The sequence below is a fragment of the Mesocricetus auratus genome, unplaced genomic scaffold (genome assembly GCF_017639785.1).
Source record: "Mesocricetus auratus isolate SY011 unplaced genomic scaffold, BCM_Maur_2.0 Super-Scaffold_100007, whole genome shotgun sequence".
NCBI lineage: Eukaryota > Metazoa > Chordata > Mammalia > Rodentia > Cricetidae > Mesocricetus > Mesocricetus auratus.
In genome coordinates this window covers 53,258,994-53,280,989 of record NW_024429191.1, presented here as the reverse complement: position 1 = coordinate 53,280,989, position 21,996 = coordinate 53,258,994, and the positions used below count along the sequence as shown (strand labels likewise).

At 44.8% G+C, this 21,996-nt stretch overlaps 1 pseudogene; it reads right to left on the bottom strand.

The window, feature by feature from the left end:
* Positions 1–20,874: 20,874 nt before the first annotated feature.
* LOC121141163 lies at positions 20,875–21,274 on the bottom strand (annotated as a pseudogene).
* Positions 21,275–21,996: the final 722 nt, after the last annotated feature.

Below are 21,996 nucleotides of genomic sequence, written 5' to 3'. Positions count from 1 at the left end.
CAAGGCCAGGCCGTTGCCTAATGAAAGAAACCCAGACCAGGTGTCTCACCCTCAAAACAGGATGTCTGTGATCACTATAGCAGTCATGGGACCCGGATAATAATTGCTGAAGCGTGCTGGGAACTTTCATATGACAATACTAGAAAACCTAGTCCTTGGCAACTACCCTGGCCCCCAATTGTGTCTGATCACTATAGCAATCATGGGACCCGGATAATAATTGCTGAAGCGTGCTGGGAACTTTCATATAACAATACCAGGACACCTAGTCCTTGGCAACTACCCTTGCCCCCAGTTGTGTCTATGATCACCATAGTAGTCATGGGACCAGGATAATAATTGCTGAAGTATGCCTGGGTCTTTCATAAAGTAATACTAGAAACCTAGTCCTTGGCAACTACCCTGGCCCCCAATTGTGTCTGATCACTGTAGCAATCATAGGACCCGGATACTAATTGTTGAAGCATGCCGGGGTCTTTCATGTAGGAAACCTAGTCCTTGGCAACTACCCCTGCCCCCCCAGATGATCTCAGCCCATGCTTCAGTAGCCAATGAAATATCTGTTGCTATGCTGATACTTATGTAATCATTAAAACTCCATAAATAGTGTACTCCCTACAAGCCCGGTATGCTCTGCACCCGAGTTGCAGTAGCATCCGCAGGCGCCTGTGTACTCAATAAATCACCTCTTGCATTTGCAGCCAGTGGTCTGGCCCCGGTTCTTGGGCAGAGGGTTCGGTTCAGTGCACTTTGGGGTGGAGCACAAGGAACATGCACAGGAGGACCATGTGGCTCTGATGGACACATGAAAAGTCCTCCCCTTCTGGTGCTCAGAGTGTTCAGTTAGGGCTACAGGGGTACAGAAGAGCACCTGTATAGGGCCACTGGGGCATATAAAAGGGCATGGCTCTGGCTGAGAAAGATGAAAGAGAGTTTCCCTATGGTCACCAGCAAAGACACCCAAAATCAGGAATGCTGATGGAAGGTGGGAGGACATCAAGACTTCAGGAGCATGTGCTGTTGGGGGGGGGAGGCATAAACTCATCCACCAGCTCTGAAAAGTAACTGGACCCCATAATTCCATTCCAGTGTATGTATACCAGAGAAACAATTCTTATCTATGGGCTTAAAAAAAAAACCCTTAAGATACAGGATGTTCTTAGCAATATTTATCAAACTAAAAATCTATAAAGGATACTAATACCCTTGGACAGGTAGATAAATCGTGGTACAATACAACATTTTATTCCATGAATGTGTCAAATGATTTAACTATTACATACTACATGGACAAAGCATTATAAGTTATGCTTAGAAACATAATAAATTATAGAATAAATGAACAAAGTAGAAAGCATTATTGTTTGGGAATCTGTGAGAAAAAAAGAAGAACTCTAAAGAAAAGCAAAAGCTTCCAGGCATTGGTGTGGCGCATGCCTTTAATCCCAGCACTCGGGAGGCAGAGGCAAGTGGATCTCTGTGAGTTCAAGGTCAGGCTGGTCTACCAAGCAAGTTCCAGGACAGGCTCCAAGACAATACAGAGAAACCCTGTCTCTAAAAACCAAAAAAAAAAAAGAAAGAAAGAAAGAAAGAAAAGAAAAAAGAAAGAAAGAAAAAGAAAAGAAAAACAAAAGCTTATGGAACAAATTCAAAATGGTGGTTACCCTGTGTAGAGCAAGGAACAAGCACCTTAGAGCACTGGTCATGTTCATGGTCTTCAGTGTTAGCTTTGTAGGTGTCTGTTATAGTCAACCTATCATGTATGTATACATATCATGTACCCTTTGGGAAAAAAAAAACAGAGCGGGATGGTGGTGGCTCACGCCTTTAATCCCAGCACTTGGGAGGCAGAGGCAGGCGGATCCCTGTGAGTTCGAAGCTACCCACAGGCACCTTCAAGCCCTGAAGAGAGCATTAGACCTCTCAGGCTTAGAGTTACAGATGGGAATCAAGCCTGGACCCCCAGGAAGGGCAGCCACTGAGCCATTTATCTAGGCCAGCAGTTCTCAGCCTGTGCGTTGTCACTCAGTTGGGGGTCAAAGAATCCTCTCGCAGGGGTTGCATATCAGATATGATTCATAAAAGTAGCAAAACTACAGTTATGAAGTAGCAGCAAAAATAACTTTATGGGTGCCAGGCAGTGTTGGCGAACGCCTTTGTTCCCAGCACTCAGGAGGCAAAGGCAGTCAGATCTCTGAGGCCAGCCTGGCCTACAGAATAAGTTCCAGGACAGCCAGAGCTGTTACACACAGAAACTCTATCTCAAAAAAACAAAATAATAATGCTAATAATAACAACAACAACTTTATGCTCAGGGTCACCTTGACATGAGGAACTGCATTAAAAGTTCAAAGCAGCCGGGCGGTGGTGGCTCACGCCTTTAATCCCAGCACTCGGGAGGCAGAGGCAGGCGGATCTCTGTGAGTTCGAGGCCAGGCTGGACCGACAGCCTCCAAAACAGAGAAACCCTGTCTCGTAAAAACCAAAAAAAAAAAAAGTTCAAAGCACTAAGAAGGTTGAGAAGTCCTGTTCTAGCCTGTTTTTGTTGTTCTTAAATCAGTCTCACTAAGTAGCCCTAGCTATCCTAGAACTCACAGAGAGCTGCCTGCCTCTGCCTCCCCAGTGCTAGGATTGAAAGAATGTGCCACATCCAGCTTTAAATCTTCTTAAAATATTTACTCATTCATTTTGTATATGTGTATATGTGTGTATATGTATGGGTACACATGAACCATGATGGAACACATGTGGAGGTCAGATGCCAACCTGCTGGGGTCAGCTCGTTCTCTCTCTCTCTCTCTCTCTCTCTCTCTCTCTCTCTCTCTCTCTCTCTCTCTCTCTCTCTCTGTCTCCCATCCCATATGAGTTCTGGAGATCTGAACCAGAGTATTAGGTTTAGCAACAAGCACCTTCATGTGCTAAGTCATCTTGATGTCCTCAACTTTGAATATCCAATTTTTCTGTCTCCACTTCTCAAGTAGTAGGATTACAAATATGTAACCAAAAGCCCAGCTTCTGAGGTGCTATGGGTCCGACCCCAGGCTTCATACATGCTAAGCAAGACCTCTATCAACTGATCTGTATATATCCCTGGACTGTATTCAAAATTTTTTTACATTTTTATTTTAATTAATTTAATGATTTTTTTGTGCACATAGGTGTTTTTGTCTGCATGTGTGTCTAAGCTGTACTTTTATGCTGCTACCATTAGACACCAGAAGAGGGCATCAAATCCCCTGAAACTGGAGTTACAGATGCTCATGAGTCACCACTGGGTACTATGACTTGAACCTGGGTCCTCTGGAAGAGCGTCTGTGTGTGTGTGTGTGTGTGTGTGTGTGTGTGTGTGTGTCTGTGTGTCTGTGTGTCTGTATGGATCCGTGCATGTACCTACAGAAGTACTAGAAATGTAATGTGTTAGCTGGGCGATGGTGGCACACGCCTTTATCCCAGCACTCGGGAGGCAGAGGCAGGCGGATCTCTGTGAGTTTGAGACCAGTCTGGTCTACAAGAGCTAGTTCCAGGACAGCCTCCAAAGCCACAGAGAAGCCCTGTCTCAAAAAAAAAAAAAAGTAATGTGTTAGGGGATATTCCATCACACTGTGAAGCCTGAGTTAGCATTTGTGTTAATTAAATAAAATTGACCAAGGGTCAGGAGCCTGAGTTAGCAAGTATTTGACAGAAATAATCATGGAGCACCAGAGGCCATCTAGAAGAGATAGAAAGACGAACCTGAAGTACTAGGGAAGGATTTTGAGTTGTGTGGCTTTTTTTTCTTGTTTTTTTTTAAAGATTCATTTATTTATTACATATACAGTGTTCTGCCTACATGCCAGAAGAGGATACCAGATTGAATTATAGATGGTTGCGAGCCACCATGTGGTTGTTGGGAATTGAACTCAGGACCCCTAGAAGAGCAGTCAGTACTCTTAACCTCTGAGCCATCTCTCCAGCCCCCTTTTTTTCTTGTTTTATTTGGGAGATGCCAATAGGATAGGTTAGCTAGTTGTTACTCAGACTCTCTGAGCTATCAGGTTTTCAGTCTTTGAATCTCCAGACTTGTTTATAAATAGAAAGATAGAGATTTAGTTAGCGCTACCTTTAGCGGCAGCGACAGAGCCAGTGCCCACAGGAGCAGAATTCTCACCAGGCTGCAGTTTGCTGGCAGTAGCTGGGGAGCTGAAGATAAAACAACAGAAATGAAGCTCGGGTCTCCTTCAAGAGCCACAGCACTTTTTGCTTGTTTTGTTTTTCGAGACAGTGTTTCTCTGTGTAACAGCCCTAGCTGTACTGGAACTCACTCTGTAGACCAGGCTGGCCTGGAACTCACAGATCCACCTGCTGAGTGCTGGGATAAAGGCCACTTTTAACCACTGAACAATCTCTTTAGACCAGTGGTTCTCAAACCTGTGTGCCACAACTTGGGGGCTGAACAACCCTTCCACAGGGTTCTCCTAAGACCATGGGAAAATGCAGATATTTGTGTTATAATTTGTAACAGTAGCAAAATTACAGTTATGAGGTAACAATGAAATGATTTTATGGTTGGGGGTCACCACAACATGAGGAACTGTATGAAAGGGTCCCAGCATTAGGAAGATTGAGAACCACTGTCCTAAATAGAGAGTGGTTGTGGTGGCTTGTCTTCTAATTCCAGCCTCAGAAGTCAGGACAGGGGAAAAAGGTAGGCATTATCTGTGAGCTCTCTGATTGCCTCAGTGGAAGAGCAATGGAGAATATTACTCCAGGTCCCAATATGTACACACACACACACACACACACACACACACACACACACACACACATACACACACACACGTTACACATTCAAATCATGCATACACACATGTACATCACGTAAGAGCACAAAAATGGGGGAAATGGAGAAAATTATGGCTTTTTCTTTCAAACAAGGTTCTCTGTGTAGCCCTGGCTGTCCTGGAACTTGATCTGTAGACCAGGCTGGCCTCAGACTCACCTGCCTCTGCCTCCCAAGTGCTAGGATCAAAGGCGTGCACCTCCTCTGCCCAGCTGACTTTTTTTTCATGATTTTTTTGAAATGAATAGTGAAAACAGAAAGCTGGGCTGTCCATGTGCACCTGTAGTTCCAAAAGGTTAGACATGGACACAGAGCACCAGGAGCCCAAGTCCATCCACAACTGCAAGATGAATTGCATGGAGGTCAGCCAAAGCTATAGTGAGGCTCTGTCTAAAAAAAAAAGACAGAAAGGCAAAAAGAAAGAAAGGAAGGGAAGAAAGACAGAAAGGCAGAAAGAAAGACAGACAGGAAGGAAGGAAGAAAGGAAGGAAGGAAGAAAAAGGAAGGAAGAAAGAAAGACAGGAAGAAAGAAAGAAAGAAAGAGAGACAGAAAGACAGACAGAAAGGAGAAAGAGGGCTGGCGAGACAACCCAAGAAGTAGCCGAGCTTGCCTGACAAGCCTGATGCTGAGCCCTGGAACATGCTTTTAAAAGCCTCAAGAGGTGTTCCATATGTGTAACCCCAGAACTCTAGGGATGGTAAGCAGAGACATGAAAGTTTTGGAGAAGCTGGAGAAGGTCAACTGCCAGCTACCTGGATTATGCAGTGTGGCAGAAAACAGGAACCCTGTCTCTGCAAATTGGAAGTGATAACTCACTCCCAGAAGTTGTCCTCTAACTTCTTACACTGCCCTGGCATGCCATCAGCTACACACACACACACACACACACACACACACACACACACACACACACACACACACAAATAAATAATGTAGTAAAAATATTAAAAATATATCCACATAAATAAATAAACCAGACCAGGCATGGTAACATCTGCCTGCAGGTAAAAAATGAGACCATCACTTCAAGGTCATCCTTAGCCATGTTGTGAGTTCAAGGTCAGCCTAAGATAGAAGAAGAGAATCTGTCTCTAAAATATACAAATCAAGCCTTCAGTCAGATGTGGTAGTACACACCCACAGTCACAGCACTTGGGAAGGAGTGGCAGAAGGATCATAAATTCAAAGCCAGCCAAGGCTACACAGTAAACTCTAGACATGGCAAGACTGTCACAAAACAAATTCAGGGCAGATGAGATGGTTCAGTGATCCTGCTAAAATTCCATGGGAATACATTGAATCTATCCCTTCTGAGTTCCTCATGACAAGCTGAGGCATGGTCCCAGCAAAGTTCACTCTGAGGAACCAACTGGTTTACTGGGCTTCCTTACAGAGCAGCGGGGAGGGGTTACTTACAGGGGTGTGGGTGCTCCTCCTCTAGCAGACTGATCCTGGAATGTCTTTATCCCGCAGGAATGAGAGTTTCCCTATAAGGTAAGAGATGGAACTTCCTCTTCCTATAGTCTCCCAGGTTTTCCAAGAGCCCATATGCAATTAATGCAGAGTTGTATACAACAAGTAGTATGGAGGGCTGGAAGTCCATCCTTCCATAAGGGGATGTAAATAGTCAACAAATCCAGCTGGGACAACCCTTTTGCAAGGGGGCACAGCTGAACTCGACCCCCATGGGTCAGAGGCCAGTCACATACAAGTAGGAAAAGTACTTGCTATATGACCCTGACAGCTTGAGTTTGACCTCTGAAACCCACATGAAGGCTGGAAGGAGAAAGAGCTGTTTCTACAAAATTGTTCTCTGACCTCCATACACTAATCTTATTTACCCATCACATACACTTTAAAAAAGTTTTAAAGGTTGCAACTGAGACAAACATATAATGAATAAATAAATTATACAAAAGAATATGGTCACCAAATATGAGCTGAATCCATCAGGTTTTCTGGAGTGCACACTGCCAGCCCTGTTCTCAAAAATACTGTTGCAGTATTGCAGGAGTTCTGGGCTGGGATCTATCAAGTTGCATCTTTGTGTGTGTGTGTGTGTGTGTGTGTGTGTGTGTGTGTGTGTGTGTGTGTGTGTGTGTGTGATAGCATCTTACCATGTAACTCTGACTAGCCTAGAACTCACTATGTAGACCAGGCTGGCCTCCAGCTCACTACCTCAAGTGAGGGGATCAAAGCCTCAGCTGACCAAGTTGCATTCTTATCGAGTAATGGTGAGACTGGTGATCCCAGAATCACACTTTGAAAGACGATGACTTATTCAGCTACAGAGGTTTCCTCTCTTTCCTATAAACAAAGGCTCACATTCATCAGGTCCACCGTCTCTTGGCTCACCACACCCATGACATCAGTCAATATTTACCTGCCAGGCAGGAAGAATGAGATAACTGATGACTACCTAGAGCCACAGAGGAGGACAGAGTTAAGCAGGGCCTGTACAATCCTGTTTATGTTCCCCTTCTTCTCCAGTCTCTTCAAGTCAATCCATGCTTAGAGAAATACACACATTTACGGGCCTGAGGAGGTAGCTCGATTGCTAGAGTGCTTGCCCACCATGTGCGAGATACTGAGTTTGATCCCCAGCACTACAAACCAGTAGTGGTACCCCAGGACTTCAGAGGTGGGGACAGTAGTGTCAGAAGTTCAAGGTCATCTTCAGCTACATAACCTGAGATGAAACCCCGTCTCAAAGGAAGGAAGGAGAGGCAAAGTTTTTAATTGTGTGAACTCAGAAGTAGTGGTTCTATTTTCCTACAGCTGAATACAATTTCTTGCTTGTATCATAGATTCTCTGCAAGCAAAAACCATGACCTCCGGGTAAACTCAGTCAAAACCAGACTCAGATTCTTCCAGGTGCTAAGGGAGTTATGCAAGTATCAAGGAATAAGTACTAAAGGGACAGTATGTGTGGGATCTTTGTCTGTTGGTGGTCTCCTGCTTCAGGTGGAACAGATGAGCATCCTATTGGCTCAGGCTGGGGTAGAAGAGATGGAAATGAGGCAGTGTGGTGAGTGTGACTGCAGGCTGACAACCTAGCTCAACCATGAAATCCCTTTCTTTCTGCGAAGGTAGAATGGAAACGCTGAGTCTGTTTCTGAGCTCAAGCCTAGACAAGTCAAGCTGCTGTGCTTGCTTTGAGCTGTCTACACTGAGGTGATGAGAAATTTGCTTGTGACATTTGCCTCCTGCCTAGCTGTTACCTAGGAATGAAATTCATTCTAGTCTTCAATTAAAGGGGGTTTATTAAGCCAGGTGTGGTGGTTGACCCTTGTAATCCCAATACTAGGAAGACTGAAGCAGGAGGATCAGCTTGGTCTATATAGGAATTCCCAGGGGCTACATAACAAAACCCTGTCTTAAATACACAGGAATGCACACACAACAAAATACCAGAAACCTCACAATACATTTTAGAAAAGATGTGTTGGTAACTTCACATACTTGGGAGGTAGAGGCAGAAGAATCAGGATTCTTAGGTCATTCTTGGCTACAAAGAAGGTTTGAGATCAGCCTGGAGTACTTGAGAACCTCTCTCAAAAAACAAAACAAAACAAAGTCAGCTGTGGTGGCACACACCTTTAATCCCTCTGTGAGTTCGAGGCCAATTGAGTCTACATAGCAAGTTCCAGGACAGCCAGACTACATAATGAGACCTTGTCTCAAAAAACAACAAAAATTTGTGTGTGCCTGTGTGAGCTGAAGTACACCATGTACATGCAGGTGCCCCTAGAGGCCAGAAGAGGGTGTCAGATGCCCTGGAACTGAAATTACAAACAGTTATGAGCTGCCGTGTGGATTCTTGGAAGTGAACATGGGTCCTCTACAAAAACCACAGATGCCCTTAACCCCTGAGTCCTTCTTAATGTGTCATCTCATGGTGGAAAGCAGAAGGACACAAGGGGGGGAGGGTATTATACATCCTTTTGTAACAAGCCCATTGCCAATGATAGTGAACTTCTTCCACGATGCCAGCATCAATCCCCTTGTGAGAGTAGAGCTCTCCTCAAAGCCTAATCACCTCTTATAGATCTTGCCTCGGCCAGGTGTGGTGGCTCATGCCAGTATTTCCAGGTCAGGAAGTAAAGGCGGGGCCAGTCCAGATTACATAATGAGATGCTGTTTCAAAAAGGGAGGAGAACAATACAACAGCAACACATTACTTGCGATATGGAGTTCAAGGTCATTCTGAGCTATACCAGCCTGGGATCCCTGAGACATCGTCTCAACTCCTCCCTCCAAAAGAATGGAGAGAATCTGAGAAAGTGAAAACCACATTATCACATCTCATCATCCCCTTGTCTTTTAAGTACTGCTGCAAAAGTACTTGGGTGCATGTCACCAATGACCTTTGACAGACAGGGTGGGGTAAACAGCTAGCTGTGTCTAAACCAAGGTCTACTGTTGGTGAGGAAGGTGAAGTGAGGCTCTAAAGGCTTAGGGTAGAAAGTGCTAGAAGCAAGTGGTTCATCTTCTAAAGAGAAGACACTGATGGTGTCTAAACAATGGTGACATTTTCCTGGAGTCTGAATTACCTTCTGCCCCTCCTCTTTCAATACCTAAAGATGGGGAGATGCTTCTGCTACAATTAAAGGTGCCTTTGCCAAGGACAGAGTAATGATTTCTCAAAGCAATAGACTTACTCAGACAACAACAACAAAAATCTATTATTTACCAGTCAGTCAGCATAAGCTGATTAGAATTTTGATATTTAGGAAATTCCTAACAATTGGAACTACTGAATAAAGGATAAAACATACACAATTTCAATGATAAAGAATTACACCCTACCCTGTCTGGAAAAAACAAAAAACAAAAAAAGTTACTTAGAAGTATTCAATTCACAGATAAAACTACATGTATTATTGCATATAGCATAATTTTTTTCTGCAGTCTTTTGCTTTTGTTTGTTCTGAGGCAATAGCTCACTGTGTAGCCTAGGCAGGCCCTTTTGCCTCATCCTTCTGAGAACTGGGATTACAGGTGTTAACACCAAACCTGGCTTTTGGAGTCAATCTTGAAAATTCATTTAGTACTTTTTCTAAACCCACATTATGTTCAATTATATTGTACAGGAGGTTCATGAACAAAAATAAGATACTTGTCAGGCAATGGTGGCACATGCTTTTAGTCCCAGCATTTGGGAGACAGAGGCAGGCAGATCTCTGTGAGTTCAAGACCATCCTGGTCTACAGAGAGTGTTCCAGGACAGCTGAGGTCACATAGTAAAACCCTGTCTCAGGAAAAAAAAGATACTCCAATAACACTCATGTGCACATAATAATGTTTTGATAAATCATACATTTAAAAATCTTTGACTACTGTAGAGATCCACCTACATCGAAATATACTGTTAAGATTCCATCCCTCATTTGTTTCCTCTCAGCTCAAACCTTCTTTCTCCTTTATGGTAACTACCACTCCTATCTCCCTCTCCTCTCCTCTTGCTCCTTCCCACAAGCCACAGGCCACATTCTTGCTCCACCACACTTCCTCAGGCAACAATTCTTTTTTTTTTTAACCACTTTTCAAAAGTGGGCCTGGATGCCTGATCTTCCCAGCATATCCCTCACCCTAGAAAATCTCCCAGAAGGTCTTCATTGACCTCAGTAAGACTAGAAACAGGATCCTCAAGGCACGAGGCCTAGCATGGCTGAGAGTGCCAGCCAAAGTGGCACTTGAGGGATACTTAACAAAGTCCAGTGCCAAGTAGTCACCTGGGCTGGGCCAGTAATGGTCTCTGATAAAAGTCTGTTCTTCAACCCTTAGACTCTAGCCATGGGAGGAGTCCCAGAACGCAAGCTCCTAGTCGTTTGTCTGGCTCCTGGCCTCAGATGTACCAGTCCTACTGTGGAGTATAGACCTACTGTGGAGTATAGACATAAGAACTGGGAATAAGCTATGGGAACATGGCTGGAGAAACCCTAGTTCAAGCAGCACCGCTCACATGCAGCACTTTGACTCACTGAGAAAGAACATCCACACTCCTTTCTTATTTATTTCCCCAGAGAAACACTGGGGCTGGCATCCTTTTGATGAGTTCGGCTCATGGGCTTACTAGGGACTCTGAGGTAAAATGTTATTAGAGATCATCTATTGTTATACCATGCCTTGTGGCATAACAATGATACTCATTTTATGGTACTGTCAGAACTCAAGTTTCCTGGCTAGAGCTCTTGGCCTTGAACTATCTTTCTTCCATTTTTTATTGTTTTTAAACATTCATTTTTGCTTACAGGTATGTCTGTGCATCACACATGTGCCTGTCATCAGTGGAGGTCACAAGAGGGTGTTAGATCCCCTAGAACTAGAGTTATAGAAAGTTGTAAGCCCAGCGGGGTGGTGGTGATATACACCTTTAATCCAGTGCTCAGAGGCAGAGACGGGTAGATCTTTGAGTTGAAGGCCAGCCTGGTTTGCAGAGTGAGTTCCAGGACAGCCAGGACTGTTACATAGAGAAACCCTATCTTGAGCCCCCCCTCCAAAAACAAAACAAGAGTTGTACCCAGTGCTCTTTGCTGTTGAGCCGTTTCTGCAGCTTCACACTGGAACTTTCCATCCTCCTTCCTTGACCTTCTGAGTACTGGGGTTACCGTCATTGTCACCATTCTTATCCATATAGGATATTCTTTCTTGTTTTGTTTTTTTTTCTAGACAGAGTTGCTCTGTGTAACAGCCCTGGCTGTCCTGGAACTTGCTTTGTAGACCAGGCTGGCCTCAAACACAGAAATTCACCTGCCTCCAAAGTGATGGGATTAAAGGCATATGCCATCATGCCAAGCCCCAATATTTCTTTAAAAAAAAAAAAAACAACTTTTCTTTAACAGTTGAACGTGGTGGGACACTCCTGTAATCCCAGCACTGATAGGGGTAGGAGGATTGAAATTCCAGACTGGACTACAGAGAGAATTCTAGGACAGCCACGGTTACATAATGAGACCTTCTCTTAAAACAAAATGAACAGTGTGGAGGTCAAAGGACAACTTATGGGAGTTAGTTTTCTGCTTCCACCATGCAGCTCCCAGGGACTGAACTCAGGTCATCAGGCTTGACAATAAGTGATTTTACCTGCTGTGCTGGCTAGTTTTATGTGAACTTGACACATGCCAGAGTCATTTTGGAAGAAGGAACCTTAATTGAGAAAATGCCTCCACCATATTGGTCTGTGGGTTGGCCTGTGGTGCACTTGATTATGATTGCTGTGGGAGGGCACTGGTGCACAGGCTCATTGTGAGCAGTGCCACCCAGGTGGTATTGTACTGTGGTCCAGTCTGCATTAGCCCCATGCCGCAGGGGCCATCTATGTCAGCCTGATGTCTTTAGGGCTGAAATCAGAACCAGCTGAACAGCCTTGTGGCCTGACCCTGAGTGGGGGAATGTAGATGAGAGAAGGCCTAGCTACCCAACAATGCTAATGACACAGACATCTGGTCATAGCAGATGGGCTCCCAGTCAATACTGAAGGCCACAGTTTATTGGAGCACCATCTTAAGTAACCATCTGAAAGTGGGGGTAATGGCAGAATGCATCTATTATCATGTATAAAGGGCTGAATAGGAAATATTTCCTCAGCATCCTTCCATGGCCTCTGCATCAGCTCCTGCCTCCAGGTTCCTGGCCTATTTGAGTTCCTGTCCTGACTTCCCTCAACAATAGAGTATGTATGACCTGAGAGTTGTAAGCTACAAGAAAACCTTCCCTCCCCAAATTGCTCTTGGTCATGGTGTTTAATCACTGTAATAGAAACTCCAACTAAGACACTTCCTGATGATCTCACTGGTCCCAAGGAGAATATTTCTAAAACAAATTTTATTAAGCCAGGCATAGTGATTCATGTTTGTAATTCCAGCACTGAGGAGGTTGAGGCAGAAGAATTGCCATGAGTTTAAGGCCTGCCTAGGCTACTGATTGAGACTCTGTCTCCATCAGTCAATCATCAATCTATCAACCACTAATCAACCAATCAATATAAACTGTGTTTGAGTCATCTTACTGTCAAATCAACCCTGGCCTAGCCTATGTCTGTTACTATCAAAACTAGAAAACAGCCGAGCTTTGGTGGCCAACACCTTTAATCCCAGCACTCGAGAGGCTGAGACAGGCGGATGTCTGTGAATTCAAGGCCAGCCTGGTTGGTCTACAGAGCTAGTTCCAGGACAGCCTCCAAAGCAATACAGGTAAACCCTGTCTCGAAAAATAAAAACAAAAACAAAAAACAAACAAACAAACCTAGAAAACGGTCTAATCCATTTACTTCACAAACAAGAAACTGGGGTCAAAAGAGTACCGTATTACACTTGACTGTCCTGCTTGGGCCAGGCTTCCTGTCTGTTTCCACTGCATCATCCTGTTCAGGCCCAGGTACACTGAACACCCTGAAGATCAACTTTGACTTTCCTTGTGTTAATTGTCACCAGGCTTCAACAGGTAGTTTTTCCCTGCCGTTCTTTCTTCCTTTACTTCAATGTTTGTAGTTCTGTCTCAAGAGAAGCCAAGAAGAACCCAGTTTCTAAAGACTGTGTTGAGAGGTAGAGAACCCCACCTGGGAAGAATGAGACATACAACTGTATAAACAAGTGTGTGTGTGCACTTGAATGTGTGTATGTGTGTTTGTGTATCTGTGTGTGTGTCTGTGTGTGTATATGTGTGTGTCTCTGTGTGTGTCTGTGTGTGTGCACTTGAATATGTGTGTGTTTGTGTATCTGTGTGTGTGTCTGTGTGTGTATATGTGTGTGTCTCTGTGTGTGTCTGTGTGTGTGCACTTGAATATGTGTGTCTCTGTGTGTGTGTCTGTTGTGTATATGTCTGTGTCTGTGTGTGTATGTGTCTGTGTATGTGTGTATGTGTATGTGTCTGTGTGTGTGTTCTATGTGTGTCTGTATCTGTTTGTGTCTGTGTGTGTGTCTCTATGTGTGTCTTTGTGTATGTTTCTGTGTCTGTGTGTGTCTCTGTGTGTGTATGGGTAGTGTGTCTGTGTGTATCTGTTTGTATCTGTGTGTGTGTGTGTGTGTGTGTAGTGTGTCTGTGTTTGTGTAGTGTGTGTTTGAAAAATCCTGGACTGAGGTTGACACTATATTTTCCAAATAAAATGTTGAAAGCCAGATACGGTGGCACATGACTGGAATTCCAGCACCAGGGAGATGGAGGCAGGTGGATCAGGAATTCAAGGTCATCCTTAGCCATTTCAAGGCCTGCCTGTGCCAAAGGGGACCCAGTCTCAAAGCCAACAGAGGTAGGGAGAGGCTTGAAAATTGAGACTGTGCTCTAATGCCTCACTTTAAGTGCAGAGTACTTGTGAGGAGACTTGCTTTCTTCACAGCATGTGCAAAGTATTGGGTGTGAACCTCAGTTTCACAAGAAATAGAGTAAGGGAATAATGACATGGAAATTCAAAGGAAGCCACAATTTTGCAACTGTCTGATCCTTTCCTTTCCTGCTCCAATCTATGAGTTCATGACCCTTCATCTGCCAGGGAGTTGCCATTAATCCCAGCCTCAACTTTTCTTGATTATTCAAGTACAATGACTCAAGCCTCCAGTTTGCCTTGTAAAACTCCCATGTTTCAAGGGACTCCTTGGTTTTTGAAATTCTTCATCTTCACTCCATACTCCTACTTTCCTCACCAGTTTTTAAATTTTTTTTAAAATAAAAAAATCTTTTCTCATTTTACATACAAATCCCAGTTCCCCCTCTGTCTTTTCCTCCTGCTCTCCCCATCTTCCCCACCCCATCCACTCCTCAGAGAGAGTAAGTTTTCCCATGGAGCGTCAACAAAGTCTGGCACATCTCTTTGAGGCAGGACAAAGGCCCTCCCCCCTATACCTAGGCTGAGTAAGCTATCCCTCCAAAGAGAATAGCCTCCAGAAAGTCAGTTCAAGCACTAGGGATAAATCCTGGTCCGCTGCCAATGGTTCCACAGACTTCCCAAGCCACCCAACTGTCACCCATATTCAGAGGGCCTAGTTCAGTCTTATGCAGGTGCCCCAATCCCTACCCTGTCAGCCCAGAGTCAGCAACCTCAGACTAGCTCAGGTCAGCTGTTTCTGTGGGTATCTCCAAAATGGTCTTGACCCCTTTGCTCATATTATTGATCTTCCCTCTCTTGGACTGGACTCTGGGAGTTTGGCCCAGGGCTTAGCTGTGGATCTCAGTATCTGCTTCCATCAGTTGCTGGATGAAGGTTCTATGATGATAATTCAGGTAGTCATCAATCTGATTACAGGGGAAAGCTAGTTCAAGAACCCTCTCCACGAATGCTTAGGGTCTTAGCTGGGGGTGGGGGGATGGGGGTCATCCTTGTGTATTATTCCCGGGAATTTCCTTAGTGCCAGGTTTCTCGCTAGCCCCTTAATGACTCCCTCATTCCTTGTTCTCCCTCTGTCCTTCCCCCATCTCGACCATGACCACCCTGTTTCCTCATGTTCTCCTCCCCTCTCCCCCTCCCCTTCTGCTCTTCCCCATACTCCCAATTTTCTCAGGACACCTTGTCTATTTCTCCTTCCCAGGGAGATCCATGTATGTCTGTCTTTCTTAGGGTCCTCACCAGTTTTGCTCACATAGGTGTCCCACATTTCCTGATCCCCTACCCCCAAAGTACTGTGTTCATGCAACAGACTTCCTTACAGCCCAGATTATGGCACAGAATATTAGACATTAGCTATCACTGTCTGAAATGGTCACCTGCTATTCTCCTGATTTTTGTGTGGCGTTTGTCCCTCCCCAGGGTGGCCCACTAACCCATACTGGGCTATTGTGCAAATTAGAAAATGGGGCCTGCTCTGAGAGGCTGATGCAACACCACAAAGAGAACATTTGGCAACTGGGAAGTCTGTGCCGGTCTTCCCTCAGAGGCCACTATTCAGACCTAGTTAATCACAGCTTTGTGGGGATGTGAGCCAGGGCTGCCAAGCCTTGTAAAAAAAAAAGGGGAAACAAGAAAAAGCTAGAAATCTAGTTAGCCAGTGCTCTGTTGCTGTGTCAAATGCCCAAGAATTTCAGCTGAGGAGGAGGGACGATTGCTGTTGGCCACCGTTTCAGAGGGGATGGGAGATGTTTGACTAGCTCCATTGTTTCTGGGCCTGCTGTGGAGAGGAACTTCATGTAAAGTGGTCCAGCAGAGTACAGCTGTACAGCTGTTCACTTCATGGCATCAGGAAGTGAGAGGGAGGAGAGGAGAAAGAGAGGAGGGGGTTAAGAGGGGCCCGAGGCACCCATGGACATGTTCCCCAATTACCTGCTTCCTGTAACTAGACTCTACCTCTGAACTCTCCCATAGTCATCCAGTTACGAACACATAGGTGAGGTAAGTCACAGCCATTATGATCTAGTCACCTCTGGGATTAAGGTCCTCCAGACAAGGAACAAGCCAGACGACTTTGGAGTATAGAAAGGATACTTCATAGCCAAACCACAAGACCTATATTTGATTTTCCAATTACTAAGTTCATTTGTTAATAACAGGCAAATCAAAGTATTTACTACGTGTTGCCTGTGTTTGTTGGAAACTTTCCTGAGCCCTTTGCAGATATTAATTATCTGATGCTCATAACAACTTATGAAGTTCTTGCTGTCATTATCTCATTTTATAGGTGAAGTAACTGCAGTGCAGAACTTAAGTCCAAAGTCACAAGAAAAGTGAAGAACAGTGCAGGATTGTAGCTCCAGCATCTGGGCCTAGAGGCCACACTCTAAATCTTCTTGCTTTGTCTGATAGGACCTGAGAGCATTGCAAGTGTTTGACCTTTGTTAAAGAACAGTAGACGTCCTGTGCTGATTCTGCACTTTCTAGTGCAGTAGTTGCCAACCACGTGTGCTCCCTCAGTTTAATCATAATAAGGAATTGAAGCCAGGCAGTGGAGGTGCACACCTTTAATCCCAGAACTCAGGAGGCACAGACAGGCAGATGTCTGAGTTCAAGGCCAACCTGGTCTACAGAGTAAGTTTCAAAAAAAGGCAAGGAATTGGAGGAGCAGATGGCTGTCTGTCTTCCTTTAAGCCTTCCTCTTCTATTTAGCTTAAACAGAACTTTGTGCTTAGGTCAGCAAGATAGTAAGTGGCTAAGGGTGCTTGTTGCCTGATGACCTGAGTTTCAATTTCCTGAGCAAACCCAGTTGCCTTGCCCTGGCCCACTGTGTTCCACTAGAGGCATGAAGTATGCTAGCTACTAGAGGACAGAGTGGATCACAGGATAGATAGAGCCTGGTGTAAGCAGGTCTCTTCCAAGCCATCCAGGGAAAACACACACACACACACACAGACACACACACACACACACACACACACACACATACACCAGGATTTCCCATGGGGCACTTTCTGGGCTGGGCTCCGAGGGACAAGGTAGCAGAAAAGAAGGGGTATGCCTAAGTGCCTTAGGTCCTCTGCCCCCAGTGTGTTGTGTGGTGAGAAGAGTCTAGATCTTCTGGGAAGGATACTAGGAGTTTCGTTCAATAGCATTAGCCATATTCACAGGGTTACATGACCATCACCGCCTTCCATCTCTAGAATGCTTTTCTCTTCCTCACCCGAACCTCTGTACCTATTCAATGCAATCTCCCCATTTCTCCTCACCATAGCTACTGATCTACTCTCTATCTCTGGATTTGACCTCATTCAGTATCCGCCCCTTTGTTATTGGCTTATTTCACTTCTTTTTTTTTTTTTTTTGTTAGATGAAGTTAGCCTGAGATGCCAAACTGGCAGTGAGAGATGGTGAACTAGCCTGAGATTATTAGGCAGGGTGAAGGGAGATGAAATTTACTACTTTGCAGCGTGGGGCTGAAACAGACTTAACTGACAGTTATTGGCCCAGACTGCAGAGTCAGAGCCTTGAGCAAAGCATTAGCTGGAGCTCTGAATCACAGCTCCCTCCTCCCAGCTCAGTGCAGTAACCTGGGCTTCTCCAAGGTCAGGAACAATGCCTGCTGCTACATAGAAGGCACACCATTCTCAGCAATACCCCCCCCGCCGCAGTGTGTGTGTGTGTGTGTGTGTGTGTGTGTGTGGTGTGCATCTAACTAGAGTCTTTAGGGTCTCTCTGGGTAGTTCACACTGACTTGGACTTACTATGTAGCCACGGCTAAAAGAAAACTTTGCATCTTCATGTTTCACCACACGTGGCAACATACACTTTATTTGTTTCTTGAAACAGGAACTCATTTATTCCAAGCACTAACTTGCTATGTAGATGTGGACGACCTTGAGCTCCTAATCCTCCAGCTTCCTGCCTCCCTCCTGAGTGCTGGAATCACAGGCGTGCACTACCCCCTTGGTTTATATGGTTCTGGGGATTAAATCAAGGACCTAATGCATTCTGGACAAGAACTCTTCCAACAGAGCTATAACACCAGCCCATACTTACTTCCAGTATTTTTTTTAACTTCAGGGTTTTTTTTTTGTTGTTGTTGTTGTTTGTTTTAACTTTTCTGAGACAGGGTCTCATGTACCCCAGGTGGGTTTTGAACTCATTGTGTAGCTGATATTAATCCTGGGTTATGATCCTCCTGTCTCCATGTCCCAAGAACTGGGATTGTAGGCATGTGCCACTGTGCCTGATTTTATGCAGTGCTGAGGCCTGAACCCAGGGAAGGTTCAGGCACTATAGGCAAGCATCCTGCCAGCTGAGTAGTATTTGTGTGGATACGTTTTTGCATTTACTATGTACTTACAAGCATGCGGTGGATTGCCGTGCATCTCTGCAACAGTCATTGTGTGTGTTCCTAGAAAGTGGGTTGTGGGCTTCCAGGAGGAGTTGACCCAGTCAGAGACAGCTGTAACAGACTAAGGAATGTCACATGCCAGCCAGCAGCTCTGGGGATCTGTCAGCTGTCACAAGGCAGGCTATTTAGTATGCTTACTTTAGGAAAGAATTAGCCCCTGAACTGGACCCAGGGTGAGACCAGAGTGATCCAATGTGTGACTGCTGAAAGCGGTTAGAAAAACATTCCAATTCCATTCACCTGCCAGGGAATTCCAGCGATGGCTTAACTGGTTTGTTTGACAGCTTGGGGCAGTTTTCTGTCTGTACTGTGGTAAGAACAAACCCGTGACACCCCAGGATAAACAGGACATCTGTTGTTGTTGTTGTTGCTATTTTTGTTTTTCAAGACAGGGTTTCTCTGTGTAGCTCTGGAGCCTGTCCTGGAACTAGCTCTTGTAGACCAGGCTGGTCTCGAACTCACAGAGATCTGCCTGCCTCTGCCTCCCTAGTGCTGGAACTAAAGGTGTGCACCACCACCGCCCAGCCCAAAACAAGACATTTTTTTTAAAGCCTTATTTTTGGTTTGATGGGAAACAGTGTTATTTTATTTCCAAATAAATGTGCATGTCTTATGGGACAAAAGAAGCTTTGATGATCTGTCAGGGTAAGCTTTGAAGACGCTGACATTGCTGCTTTGGGCCTCACTCTCACACTGCCAGAAGAACGTATGCATCCCTTTCTCTTGCCAGCAGGCTGAGGGGGTATTTTGGGGGGATACAGTGATTGAATAGATCCCCAGGCCAAACAGCCTAGGGTCAACGCTTCAACCTTTCTCCTTGGGAAAATCATGTAACCCAGCTGGGTCTGTTTCCTAATCTGCAAAACAAGAAAATAATTGTAGGTAACTCACAGAGTTACTATAAGGTATAATTGTGTAATAAATGCTCATAAAGTGCTGAGCACCTACAGAGGCTTCATCGGGAGTCAGTTGCAGCAGCAGCAAATGCAAAGGCTTGAGACTACACGGGGTGGGGGCGGGGTGGGGCGGGGTGGGGGCGGGGTGGGGGTGAGGGGGGTGTATCAGCTGCAAGGTGCAGCGAAGATGCAAAGGCTTGAAACCTTAAGTTTGTTCAAAGATTTTCAAACAGTTTTTTTTTTTCCTTTTGGTTTTTGAGACAGGGTTTCTCTGTATTGCTTTGGAGTCTGGCCTGGAACTCGCTCTGTAGACCAGGCTGGTCTCGAACTCACAGAGCTCCACCTGCCACTGGCTCCCAAGTGCTGGGACTAAAGGCGTGCGCCACCAACACCCGGCTAAATTTTGAATACTTTTTAAAATATACGTAGTGTGTGTACATGTGTGCATGTGTGCTCTTAGAAGTCAAAGGGTGGGGTTGGATCCCCTGGAGCTGGAGTTACAGGCAGTTGTGAGCCACCTGACATGGTGCTGGAAACTGAACTCAGGTCCTCTAAAAGAGTAGTGAGCCAGGCGTCTACAGAGAGAGTTCCAGGACAGCCTCCGAAACAAGACAGAGAAACCCTGTCTAGAAAAACCAAAAAAAGAAAAGGAAAAAAAAAAAAAAAGAGTAGCGAACAGCTGGGCACACACCTTTCCTCCCAGCACTAGAGAGTGGATTTCTGTGAGTTCGAGGCCAGCCTGGTCTTCAGAGTGAGTTCCAGGACAGCCAGGGTTGCATAGAGAAACACTGTCTCCAAAACCAAAAACAAAACAAAACAGAGTAACAAACATTCTTCTTAACCACTGTGCCAATCCCTCCTCAAAGATGTCAACTCACGAAAGTAACACTGACTGAGGAAAATATTCTAACAAAGAGTTGGAGAGATGGCTCAGCAGTCTGGAGCACTAGCTGCTCTTCTGAAGGACCTGGGTTCTATTCCCAGCACCCACGTGGCAGCTAACAACTGTCTGTAACTCTAGTTCCAGAGAATCTGATGCTCCCTTCTGACCTCTACAGGCTCCAGGCTTGTATATGACACACGTACATATGTGCAAGTAAAACACTCATACACACAAAAAACCCCAAATATTTTAAAAAGATATAAAAATATTCAAACAATATAGAAATAAATACGGGAAGACATAATATTTCTACATCTCATAGATTCCAGTGACCAGATCTGAGGTAAGCATAGATCTTGGGTGAATTGTTCTTTCCATGCATTTTCTGTTATTATAATCTTTGTTTTTGTAACAATGTTTTTTATTAGGCACAGGGTTTTTAATGATCTTTTCAATTTTTTTTGTACACGGGCAAAACTATGTGTGCCATTTAATATACTGGAGCTTGCCAACTGAATCACTACCTAGAGAAGGGAAAATTATCCCCGACCTGCTTAACCCAGAGGCCAGTTCATCTGCAGACCCCCGTGAACATGGAGATGACTACGGTAGACGGACTGTCCCTGGTCTGCGCCTTCATTCACCACCATCCGATAGCCCCGGTCCAGGCCCAGATCCACAGCCGATTTCTTGCCAACAATCATTAAATGTCCTAGAAGACTTTTGTCATCGTCTTCTGCTACAGAAATCTGGGCTATATGCTTCTTGGGTATCACCAGGAAATGTGTTGGTGCTTGAGGGGAAATGTCATGAAAAGCAAGACACTGGTCGTCCTCGAAGATGATCTTGGCGGGGATTTCTTTGCGGATGATCTTGCTGAACAAAGATCGAGTCGCCATGGGGCTTGGTCCCTTGAGCCTTGGCAACCTCATCAGCCATCTCAGCCGCTAGCTAGCATTCCTGTGCGGTGGCCACGGCGGGATGTTACTATAATCTTTATCACACTTTTTACAATGCTGAGATTGAACCTTGGGCCTCATACATGCTAGGCAAATGCTCTACCACTGACCCATATCCTCAGCACACATTTTAAAAGCATTTAACAGTCATTTATAGAGCACCAACTGTATACTATGAACCACTGTAACAATTTTATCCTTGTTATTATTTTGTTGTTGTTATTGCTTTGAGAAACAACTTCACTTTGTAGCCCGGGGTTGGCCTCAAATTTGCATCAATCTTCCTGTCTCAGGCTTCCCCAGTGCTGTCTTCTCTAGAAACAGAATTGGGATTATAGGTGTGCACAACCATGCCCACTCACACTTCCAGCTTGATCTTTTCCCCCCCTAGGTTTTTTGTTTTTTGTTTTTTTGTTTTGTTTTTCGAGACAGGGTTTCTCTGTATTGTTTTGAAGGCTGTCCTGAGACTCACTCTGAAGACCAGGCTGGCCTCGAACTCACAGAGTGCTGAGATTAAAGGCATCAACGCCCAGCTATTCCCCTAAGTTTTTAAAGACAGAGTTTCTCTGTATAGTCCTGACTGTCCTGGAACTCACTCTGTAGACCAGGCTGGCCTTGAACTCAGGGACCATATGAGTTCATACATGTGAGGTAAAGAGTGACTGAAGCTCAGTCCTTTAAAAAAGAAAAATTAAAAAAAAA